Here is an 11,472-nt window from a genome sequence, read left to right on the forward strand (position 1 = left end):
CCGCAAAAAAAAAAAAAAAAAATGTCCCTGGGCTCCAGCTCCCACTCTTTCTTCATGCAGACCAGCTCCACATTTCCTGCCTGGGGACATCAGGATCTGCACACAGAGTCTGCCTGGCAGCAGCGTGCCCTGCCTCTTCTCTCTGGTTCTCCTGCTCAGATTTTGATCCTGTCAGAAGGAGGCCACCTTCCTGACTCTGCTCCTGGCATTTGAACCTGAGCTTAATTTGACTGTTTCAGACTTAGAGTACCTCAGCCCTGCTCCCTAGCTTTTGTACGTGCTGTTCTCTCTGCCTGGAACGCCCTTCTGGAAAATACCACCAGGTCTGCCTGACTCAACTTTCAAAGCACTTCTGCAGGATGTTTTGTCCGCGGGAGATAGTTTCATTTTAGTCTCATGTGGATTGTGGATGACTGTTTACTGGCCTGTGTCCCTCTTCTTGACCACGAGCTCCTTGTGAGCACGGACCCTGGTTTATTTATTTCGGTATCCCCAGCACCTAACAGAGTACACGATTCAATAAATGTTTTTGCTGAACTGAACCCCTCCTTCTTGACTGCGTCTGTGTCTGCATCTGACAGCTAGGTGAGCTTGCACAGCTGACAGGCAGGCGCTAATTAGCAACAGGTGAATAGCTGTGCTCAAACCCACATGCTTTCCTTACGTAACAGCCCTCCCGATTAGCTGGCTCCAGGCATCACACGAAAGCCTGTCGTCTCTTCCTCTCCCCGTGCCAGAGGCTGCAGGGATCACACATCTCGGCCTCCCTGACAGATACCTGTCTTTGGCCTCACCTATCTTGCTTGACAATGTGAGCCAGGCAGGAAGAAATCGCCTCTGTCTGGGAATGTTCTGGCAGGCCCAGAACCCACACAGAGAGAGCCAGACTGAACCTGTGGCTGGAGGGAGGGAGGGGAGAGGGGCTGAAGGGTGAGGGTGGAACTGAGTCTCCAGGGCTATAAAATTCCATTTTCCCCCGGTGGGTGGGGTGTTGAGAAATGCTAGGATAAATGAACCTGAAAATGAAAAGGAACTGGAGAAGCCCCTGAGTGATCTCAGCTGTTACTCGCCTGTCACGTGCTGCCGTCTGAGCTCTGGTTTCCAAAGGGAAGGACCAGCTGGTGCAGGTCCTAAGGACACTTCTCAGTTGCCTGGCCAATCCAGACAGCTCAGGGGGAGCCAAATGCAGCCACAGCTCTTTGTTTACTTTGCTGCACTTCCCCCAGTCTAGAAAAGCAAGCAGATCCAGTGGATCCAATTACAAATTTGGCCTATGTACCTCCTGCTCACCCCCAAGGTTAAAATAGTTGACTCAACAATGTACATAATAACCCTGGAAACATGGAGCTACATGTCATTGAAAGTTTAAATACAAAAGCCACACAGAGATCGATAAGTAGTGAAAAGGTGAACTATTTAAGACTTTTATAGCTCAGTAGGCCTGCATTCTGCTGAGGAGTGATTCTCAAACAAGCTGGCATCAGCCTCACTGGAACGGGTTGCTGGCCCTGCCCCTAAAGTTTCTGCTGCTCTAGGTCTGAGGGCAGGTAGAGCATCTGTAGTTCTAACAAGTTTCCAGGAGATGCTGCTGCCGCTGGTCCAGGGGCCCCCGCTTTCAGAACCACTGTTTTCTTTAACAGCTAAAGAAACTCGTTTAGAGAGAAATTAAACCAACAAATAAACATACACAAAAGGGTACTGGGTGAAAACCTGGCCTCAGGGCACTTGCAAAGAGAAGGCCTCTGGACACTTCTCATTGCCCCTTGTATGGTAGTTCATGCTCTTCCAGAGCTATCCAAGGTGGAGGAGAAATGGCTTTTCCAAAGGGGGTACCCTGGGATTCACAGCCTTCCCCCTCTTGGCTCCCACGATGCCCCTCCCACATGGCGTCTATGTATCCAGCCTCCTGGTGCACAACCAAGTGAGGACGAATCTCAGGGGACAGTACGTTTAAGCCTGTGGGATTTGGAGGTTAGAAGGCTCAGCTTGTACTAACCAAAAATATTACTGTTATTTCCAAACCTTTCTAGTCTCCTGCTCTTCTATACTCCCCTAGCCCTGACTTCTGAGTCTAGTATCTTCTAAAGTTGACCTTAAATGCCAATGTTTCTCCCCCTTGTTTTTCCAAGAACATAACACACACTTCTCTGTGGAAACTAAGTTATTGCTTTTGTCTTTAATTTCCTGGATGATTCAAGGTAATTTTCTGCTTGGGCTCCATGTCTACCCTTTGATTGCACTCCAATATCATTCTCCCAGAGGCTGCAACAGCCTCAGTTCCCTTTCATGAGACTTCCTGAGTTGGACTCTGCTATCTCTTCCCCACTCCAAGATTACAGCCTCCAGCTCAGCTCCTCCAGAGAATTCTCATCCCTCTCCCAGTGAGCGGGCTCACAAATGCCACGGCCTACTTTAGACGACTTTGCAGTGGAAAGAAGTCTCTTTCTCCCTCTCTCCCCTGAGGATGATCTCTCACTTTCTAGGCAATAACTTCACTCAAAAGCAACCCCTCCCTCCCCCCACCCCGCTAGGCCAGATTAAAAATTTGGTGGAGGGACGGAGATGTTTCGCTAGTGAAATATTCATCGTGGGGAAAATCAGAGCCTCGTTTCTGACCCTTTGCACTTAAAAAAAAAAAGCAATTTAGTGCTGTTTTTATTTAGGGTGAGATTTCTTAGTCAGTTCTGTATTTATGGTCTCTAAAGGTCTTAGTCGAGTTCTAACCGCTACCACCGAACCATCAAATCTTGTGACTATAGGCTGTGTTTTAGTGAGAGAAACTTACACATCGCTTTGCAGACTGTTTTAGTCTTAGGCTGGTTCAAATATTTGCTGAAGGAGAGAATGAATTACGCTCCTGTGATTCCGTGAGCCTTAGCCTAGTTGTATGATGGGATTCATAATAATAATATCATACCTCACATAGACTTTGCCTCAGAAAATATTGAAATTAAAAAAATACTTTTGACATTAGAAAAGGTAAAATCTGCAAAAGGTTTTTGACCTCCACAGAGAAAACCTCAGTGCCTATGCCCCTGACTTATGTAAAGAGAGTAATTCTCTCCTGGAGGGAGATGACAACAGTCAGAGGTCAGGGCCTGTGCAGCTGGGTCACAACGCAGCAACTCTCAGTCCTTATTTTCTAACCCAGAGCTTTGCTGGGATTGCGTGTTGGCATCCTTGGTGAAGCTCCAGAATGGAACTCTGCTGCTTCTTACCTCTGATTACACCGCTCCATTGCTAGGACTGACTCATGAAGCGGCTGTGGAAGCCAGGCCGGCAGAGTCCACGGTTTGGCTTGGGATCTGATTCAAGGACAAAGGTCTTCGTGGCATCTGAGCAAATCCCAAGAACTGGTCACTGCTGCATGCCATTCACGGCTCACATCTGGGGTTTAGGAAATCCAGACTCAGAGCCAAAGATGTCATCTGGCTGTACAAGAAGACTGGCACTGACAGACACTGTGGCCAGTGTGGCAATCCAGCCAGCAGCTAACCTGACACACAAGAGCCACTCAAAATGCAGTGGGACCCTCTTCCTCTCCAGTCTCTCTGCTCCAGAGGAGACCCTTCTCAGGGTCACTGGATGGTCGTCTCCGGGCAGTTTACATTAGAACCACTGCAGAAACACTGAGTGATGCGTGGGAGACCCCCAGCCCTTTGCTGCCCGGAGTGGTCAGCTCGGGCCAGGCCCCCAGGGTTTGGGGCTCATTTGCTCAGTTGCTCCCTTGGAAATAGCAGAGTGAAGTCACTCAGGCTGGGTGCCTGCCTTCCCTGCTCCTGGCCACCGAGGGGGTCAAGGACTGCTGCTCCCAGTAAAGAGCTCTGCAGAGAAGAACAGGCTGTGTTTTGGAAATTAAACTCCTTTTTTAAAAGGTCCTCCTGACTTCGAACTCAAGGTGGGGGGTTTCTTTGTCCCCAGCCAGGAAAATGAAAGGCAGAGGAAAAGCTGGGCAATCCCTTCTTTAAAGGTGTTTAGGGTAAAGATGATTCTCTGTACTTTTCCCGGGGAGCTCTTTAGGGAAAAGAGTTGTTTCTCGTCCTAATTCCGTGACATGTATGTGCTCATGCTCCACCCACTACAGTTGGGGCACACCTGGGAAGTCGTGGAGTAAGGGGCTCTTCTGGGACCCTGCAAACGAAGCAACCCAGATGATTGTTTGGGCGACAGGTCATTACAGTGGCTTTTCTCTTCTGGGAGAGACTAAGGCTCTTGGGCAGGATGGGGCTGAAGAGGCCCCACAGTGCACGTGCAGCGGAATGAGGGCCAGGCCCCACCTCTGAGGGAGGAGGACCCACCCAGCTTCCCTTCCCAAGGACCCCAGTAAGGGCTTCTTCATTCCCATGTGCTCAGGAAGGCTGTGGGAGCCCACACAATGTGCTTCTGGCCAGGGGAACATGTTGCTGTTAATAAACACTTATTGAGCATTTACTCTATGCCTAGGCACTGTTCTAAACACTCGACATGCATCAGCTTCATTAACAACCCTGTAAAACAGTTGCTATTATTATCATCCCCATTTTACAGATGAGGAAACTGAGGCACAGAGAGGCTAAGTCACTTGTTTGAGGTCACCTGTGCAGGAAGTGCCAGAGCCATGATCTGACCCCAGTCAAGTCTGACTCCAGAGCCAGCGCTCTTAATGTTCACATCCTGCTGTCCCACGCCCTTCACTGTTTGGGTATTAAGGACAAGTATTTATCTCACAGTTGTTTATGCCTAAGTAGGTTCACATACTTGATCACATTTGATTTCTTTCTACCACAGCCCTAGGAGGTGGGTGGATTGAACAATATTGTCCCCATCAGATGCTGAGGAGACAGAGACAGAGGTCAAGCACCTTTGGCAACATCGCCTTACTAGTTAGTAATAAACTATTCAGGGCTCCTGAAGTTGAAGGAACGTTTGCTCCGTTGACCCACGAGGAGTTAATCCGGCGTGTTGGATTAGGAACAAGTCATGCACCAAACGGAACTCGAGGTGTCAGGTGATTTATGACCCAGGCCTTACCCATCATGACCCACTTATAGAATAGAATGGAATAATTGCTCAAGGTGCTTAGGGTTAAAAGGACAAGACACGGAGGCCTGGCTCTCCTCAGGTGATGGATGTAGACTACAAGGCCACAAGAGGAAGTACGGAGCCCTGGAAAGCATCTCAACAGTGGCACAGCTGTGCCTTGTGCCGGTGCTGCCAGCTCTGGCCATGGGAGTGCCTTGGAGAAGTGGAACAGTGGCCAGTCCTTGTTGAGAGCACCCTGTCTTCCTGTGGTCACTCCGACATGCTCTCTGTGACACCCTCATATTCAACCCCTGACACAGGAGGACCCGAGGATCTGGTCACCATCAATAAGGAGTGTCCCTTTTGGACGGACCACCTCCCTGGTGGCAGCCTCACTTGGTCCAGTGTGTGGATTGCTTTTGGTCTGGGCATCTTCTGTCTTCCAGCTGGTCCCAGGCAGGACACTATCCAAAATAACTTCACCAAAAGAGCCTCCTGGACCCCTTTCCTGAGAGCAGGACTGAGGGCTTGCCAGGCAGTAACCATCGGTGGCCTGTTAAATGCGATGCTAGAGCTAGAAGAGACCTTAGAAACCAACTTTTAATTTTATTGGAAGGCCAAGTTTAGTGAGTCAAGACATTTGCTCAGGACCACTGGGACTGTTCATAGCAGAGCTGGAAGCAGAGCCCGGCTCCCGACTCCAGGTCCAGCACACCTTCTGCTGCCTCCAGGAGAGGCCAAGGAGGGGTCTTCCATCTGCTCCACTGAATGCTCGCTAAGTGCTGCCCAGCAGTTAAAAAGAAATAAAAGCAAGACTGTCTTTGTCCTAACATTTCCATACCTTCTCTTCCCCCCCAAATCCCTGCCGTGTGATTTGGGGCAGACTTGGTACAGAAGGGGTGAGAAGGCATGAGGAAATCCCACACGACAAGAGCCAGGAATCTGTCTGCTGGAGGGAGAGACGTGGGAAGCATCAGGCAGGTGGGCGGGTATCAGACACCACGTATCTTCGATCCAGAGGCACTGCCACCCAATGCTGCCCAGGCTTCCTGGCACTGTCGGCCGCCTGCCCTGCCCCACCCCCCAGAGGGATAATGCAGCCAGAGGCCACACTAGAACCTGTGAGGCATGGAACACCAAGTAAACAGCCCCCAGGAATTTCTCTTACTTGAATTTCAGCTCATTTACTTGGAAGCATCTGTCCTCCCGTCTGGCTGGGGAAAGGGAGAGTAGGGGTGGGAAAGGCTAGGATTACAGTGTCATTCTGCCTAAAGGAGGCTGCTGGTTGAGAGTTCCAGTGGTTCCCTAACACTCATCCCAGCATGTTTGCTGTGGGTATTGCAAGGACAGAGGGTGGGGAAAGGGCTGCAAGGTCAGGGGCACGGTCTGGGCAGGCTACCTTCCTCAGAAATGTTCTCAGTCTTCCGCCTATTTTATACATAGTAGTTTGTATCTGTTAATCCCATATCCTGAATTTGTCCCTTCCCCCTTCCCTCTCCCCTTTGATAATCACAAATTTGTTTTTTATGTCTGTGAGTCTGTTTCTGTTTTTCATATACATTCATTTGTATTATTTTTTAGATTCCACATATAAGTGATATCATACAGTATTTGCCTTTCTCTGACTTATTTCACTAAGCATAATATTCCCTAGTTCCATCCATGTTGTTGTAAATGGCAGAATTTCATTCTTTTTTGTGGCTAAGTAGTTAATATATAAATATATATATAGGTATATTATATATATATTATACCTATTATATACCTATATATATTTTATATATACCTATGTATATTAATCTATGTATTAACTACTATTATACATTATATATATAATATTATTATTATATAATAATATTATATCATTATATTATATAATATATAATGTGGTATATATATATATATATATATATATATATATATATATATATATGTACCCATCTTCTTAATCCAGTCATATGTTGATGGGCACTTGGGTTGCTTCCATGTCTTGGCTATTGTAAATAGTGCTGCCGTGAACACTGGGCTGCATGTATCTTTTTTTTAAAAATTTATTTATTTTATTTATTTACTTTTGGCTGTGTTGCGTCTTCGTTGCTGCGCACAGGCTTTCTCTAGTTGCGGTGAGCGGGGGCTACCCTTTGTTGCGGTGCATGGGCTTCTCATTGCGGTGGCTTCTCTCGTTGTGGAGCACGGGCTCTAGGCGCATGGGCTTCAGTAGTTGTGGCACATGGGCTCAGTAGTTGTGGCTCATGGGCTCTAGAGCACAGGCTCAGTAGTTGTGGTGCACAGGCTTAGTTGCTCCACGGCATGTGGGATCTTCCTGGATCAGGGATTGAACCCGTGTCCCCTGCATTGGCAGGTGGATTCTCAACCACTGCGCCACCAGGGAAGCCCCAGGATGCATGTATCTTTTCTTTTCTGTTTTTTTGCATGTATCTTTTCAAATTACTGTTTTTGTTTTTCTCGGATATATACCCAGGAGCGGAATTGCTGGGTCACATGGTATTTCAATTTTTAGCTTTTTGAGCAACGTCTATACTGTTCCCCAAAGTGGCTGCACCAATTTACATTCCCACCAACAGCATATGAGTTCCCTTTTCTCCACATCCTCACCAACATTTGTTATTTGTAGATTTTTTGATGGTAGCCATTCTGAACTTCTGTCTGCTTTAAATGGTGGATTCTGCCTAAATTTTGTTTCAGGTGAAGATCCTGTTGCTAAAACGTTTTGAGAAGCACTAATCTAGTGAGAAGATGTAGGAAGGGAGAAAGCAAATACCTGCCACTGGCTTTGGAGTGACCTTCGTCAAGGCTGTTCATCCCTTGGTCAGAGGTTGGTCAGACGTTGGTCATTTCCACTTGGAGAAAGGCTCACCTGGGCTCTGTCATCTCTTCCCTCACAGCCTGAGTAGGCTGCCTTCCTCGGAGACGTTCTCAGTCTTCTGCCTGTGCTCTTAGGCCAGCCCCACAGCTCCCTGCCCTCCAGGCTCCCCCACCTGCCTGCCACCCCATCCCTAAAGCCTTTCTTAGATGGGATCAAGGGTGTGACACTAACTGAAAAGATTAAAGATTAAAAGATTAGAAAAATGATTCCAGATCAAGGTGTTATCATCACATAAATTGACAAGGAAGAAGAAAGATTGGAGGGGGTGAGGGAGAGGGTAGGAAGTTGGGGGAGGGATTCTGAGCCTGCAGACACTTCCAGGGCTACTTTTAGCAATTAGCATTTACTGTCTAGTCAAATGAGCTTCGTAGATCCAGTAGAAAGGGATGCAGAGAGTTTGAGGAAGCTCCTGCTGGCTCTGGTTAGGTAGAGTACACTAATTAGAATTGGGTGGGAAGCCAGAAAAGACATAATTACTCATCTGATTCCAAATGAGGCTCATTGAACCAATGGGAAGCTTGCCACGGTAACACACTCTGTTGGAAAGGTCAAAGTCATCAAATGAAAACTGCAGGCAGATCAGGAGTGTACTCTTACAGTCAAGGGAGGACTGACGGGTCTCCATAAAAAGGACTGGCACCTTTGCTGACTGTCGAATTCCCAAACGCAAGCTTGCTTTCCAAATTCCATGACTAGCAAAATACTCCACCTCCCCCGAGCGCCTCCTTGCTGTTCTGTACAGTTATCTATTAAAGGAAAGATGACTTTTCAAAACAGCACTCTATGTAGTAGGTGTTCAGGTGGGGGGAACTTAAGTGATTTGGGGAGTGATGATGATGACGAAGAAGATAAAGATAAAGTGGGGGAAAAAAACCCCACCAAGATTATAAACAGATCAGCAAATCTGGATTTTTAGAAAATGTTTTTTGGAGAATACCTATTCTCCCCAAAATAGAGGATGTGGAAAAAAAAAGGCAGACCTAACTTTTCCATTAAGATTCTTAGGATTGGGCTTCCCTGGTGGCACAGTAGTTAAGAATCCGCCTGCCAATGCAGAGGACATGGGTTTGAGCCCTGGTCCGGGAAGATCCCACATGCCGCGGAGCAACAAAGCCCGTGCACCACAACTACTGAGCCTGCGCTCTAGAGCCCATGTGCCACAACTACTGAGCCTGCACTCTAGAGCCTGCGAGCCACAACTACTGAAGCCCATGTACCTAGAGCCCGTGCTCTGCAACAAGAGAAGCCACCACAGTGAGAAGCCCGCGCACCGCGACGAAGAGTAGCCCCCGCTCACCACAGCTAGAGAAAGCCTGTGCGCAGCAACGAAGACCCAACGCAGCCAAAAATAAATAAATAAATTAAAAATAAATAAAGTGGGTGCTTACTCTAGGTTGCTTGGATACTGAGCCATCTGGGACTGGATGGGAGTTCCCGCCTTCTCCCTACAGGAGGTGCTGCATCTCAAGTAAGCCTGTGGGCCCAGGGGTTCTTTTCTTTTCCTGACAGGATAGTCTCTAATGTCCCACATTGGTGTCTAATATCCTAAGATCTGGGCAGTTGGCATTTTCAGACAACTCCTGTAGACAGCTGGCAAATACAGACTGCCTGGCACCAATGTCAGGTTTGTTCTGGCACTTGTACTATGTGAAGAAAGAGTGGCGGTTGGGGTAGGAGCCTCCGTTGCCACACAGACCCACATTGTGTGCCCTGCAGCTTCCTGGCCCCTGTGTGTCTCTCTGTGGGAGGCTGGGTAGATCCAAGGGACCTTAGCTTTCACTTATTTGGTAGATCCTTGCTTGGTTCATTTACCCTATCCCCAAGGTAGCGTATTCCTTAGCCCATGCCTGTGACATCATGGAATTTGTCTTGGACCCTAGTAAGAGGGACCCATCTTGCGTGACACCTTGTTTGCAGAGATGGGTTAATGACATTCGCCTTAAGGGATTGGGGTAAAAATTCACTTGATGAGCCAGGCCCAGAGGCAGCAGCCTGAATAAAGGCATGAAGTTGTGCCTGGGCTTGGCATACTCAGGAAATGACAAATGCAATGTGGCTTTAGTGCTGAGTGCCTGGCGGGGTGGGGATAAGATGACGCTTGAGAGGGATGTGGGGCTAAAGAAACTTTTCTTTCCTTGAGAGGAATTGAATATCTGTAAAGGCTTCTAAGCTTGGGAATGACAGGGTCAGCCTCCCCCTCCCCCAACCTCTGGTCCTCTGGAAAATACTTAGGGCAGGCAGTGTGAGGGTGGGCTGGAGGAGTAGGGAATGGTTGTTAGGGAGTGAAGGCAAACTCTGATGAGGCTCAAATAGAGCCATGGAAGTGGGGATGGCGAGGAGTCTTTCTTTTTTTTTAAATTTATTTTATTTTTATTTATTTATTTTTGGCTGAGTTGGGTCTTCGCTGCTGCGTGTGGGCTTTCTCTAGTTGTGGCGAGCGGGGGCTACTCTTGGTTGCGGTGCGTGGGCTTCTCACTGTGGTGGCTTCTCTTGTTGCAGAGCATGCGCTCTAGGCACACAGGCTTTAGTAGTGGTGGCTCGCGGGCTCTAGAGCGCAGGCTCAGTAGGTGTGGCTCGCGGGCTCTAGAACGCAGGCTCAGTAGTTGCGGCGCACGGGCTTAGTTGCTCCGTGGCACATGGGAATCTTCCCGGACCAGGGCTCTAACCCGTGTTCCTTGCATTGGCAGGTGGATTCCTAACCACTGTGCCACCAGGAAAGCCTGAGAGAAGTGGTCTTTCAAAAGAAGAATTAACAGGATTTGATGGCCATTTCGTAGTGGGGAGGGATGCATTTGAGGAAGGAGTTGAAAGGAAGAAGAAAAGCAAATGATGCTCAACAGACATTATTTTTCTTCCTTTCTTTCCCTCTAGAGGACAGAGGTTAGAAGGTCTTGTCTAGAGGACAAGGGCTAGAAGGTCGTTTCTGGGGAAAGGGCTGACTGGCTAGTTTTGAGAGACCAAGATGGAAGCCTTGGTTCTCGGGCATTAAAAGTTCCTCTGAGCCTTTTCATCTGGCCTGATGGCCCTGTTTGCCCACTTGCCCACAACTATCCATGTTGGGCCCCAGCATGCATCCCTGTCCTCCTTGTTAAAAGACAAAGAATACCAATAACCATTGCTATGTTGAGACCTTATATAATTTATCTAAAACAAGAATCTGGGGCTTCCCTGGTGGCGCAGTGGTTGAGAGTCCGCCTGCCGATGCAGGGGACACGGGTTCGTGCCCCGGTCCGGGAAGATCCCACATGCCGCGGAGCGGCTGGGCCCGTGAGCCGTGGCCGCTGAGCCTGTGCGTCCGGAGCCTGTGCTCCGCAGCGGGAGAGACCACAAGAGTGAGAGGCCTGCGTACCGCAAAAAAAAAAAAAAAAAAAGAAAAAGAATCTGTTTTCAAGAAGAAGAGGATCAGCCATTAAATACGGAGCTGAGGTTTGGCAGGCACCACAAATCTATCTATCCAGATAATATTTTTCAATTCAGGGCTTTTCTTTCATCTTTAAAATATCACAGATAGGCCTAAGGAATCATCCGGCATCTTTTTGTGTCTGTAGTTGGACAACTTAGATCTTATTAATCAGCCTGCTGAA

The 11,472-nt window shown here is 48.1% G+C and overlaps 1 pseudogene; it reads right to left on the reverse strand.

Annotated features, from left to right (window-relative positions):
- LOC103088489 (60S ribosomal protein L9 pseudogene) overlaps positions 1–11,472 on the reverse strand; it is a 38,809-nt pseudogene that overhangs the window by 26,808 nt on the left and 529 nt on the right.

Source organism: Lipotes vexillifer, unplaced genomic scaffold, assembly GCF_000442215.2.
Source record: "Lipotes vexillifer unplaced genomic scaffold, Lipotes_vexillifer_v1.1 scaffold278, whole genome shotgun sequence".
Taxonomy (NCBI): domain Eukaryota; kingdom Metazoa; phylum Chordata; class Mammalia; order Artiodactyla; family Lipotidae; genus Lipotes; species Lipotes vexillifer.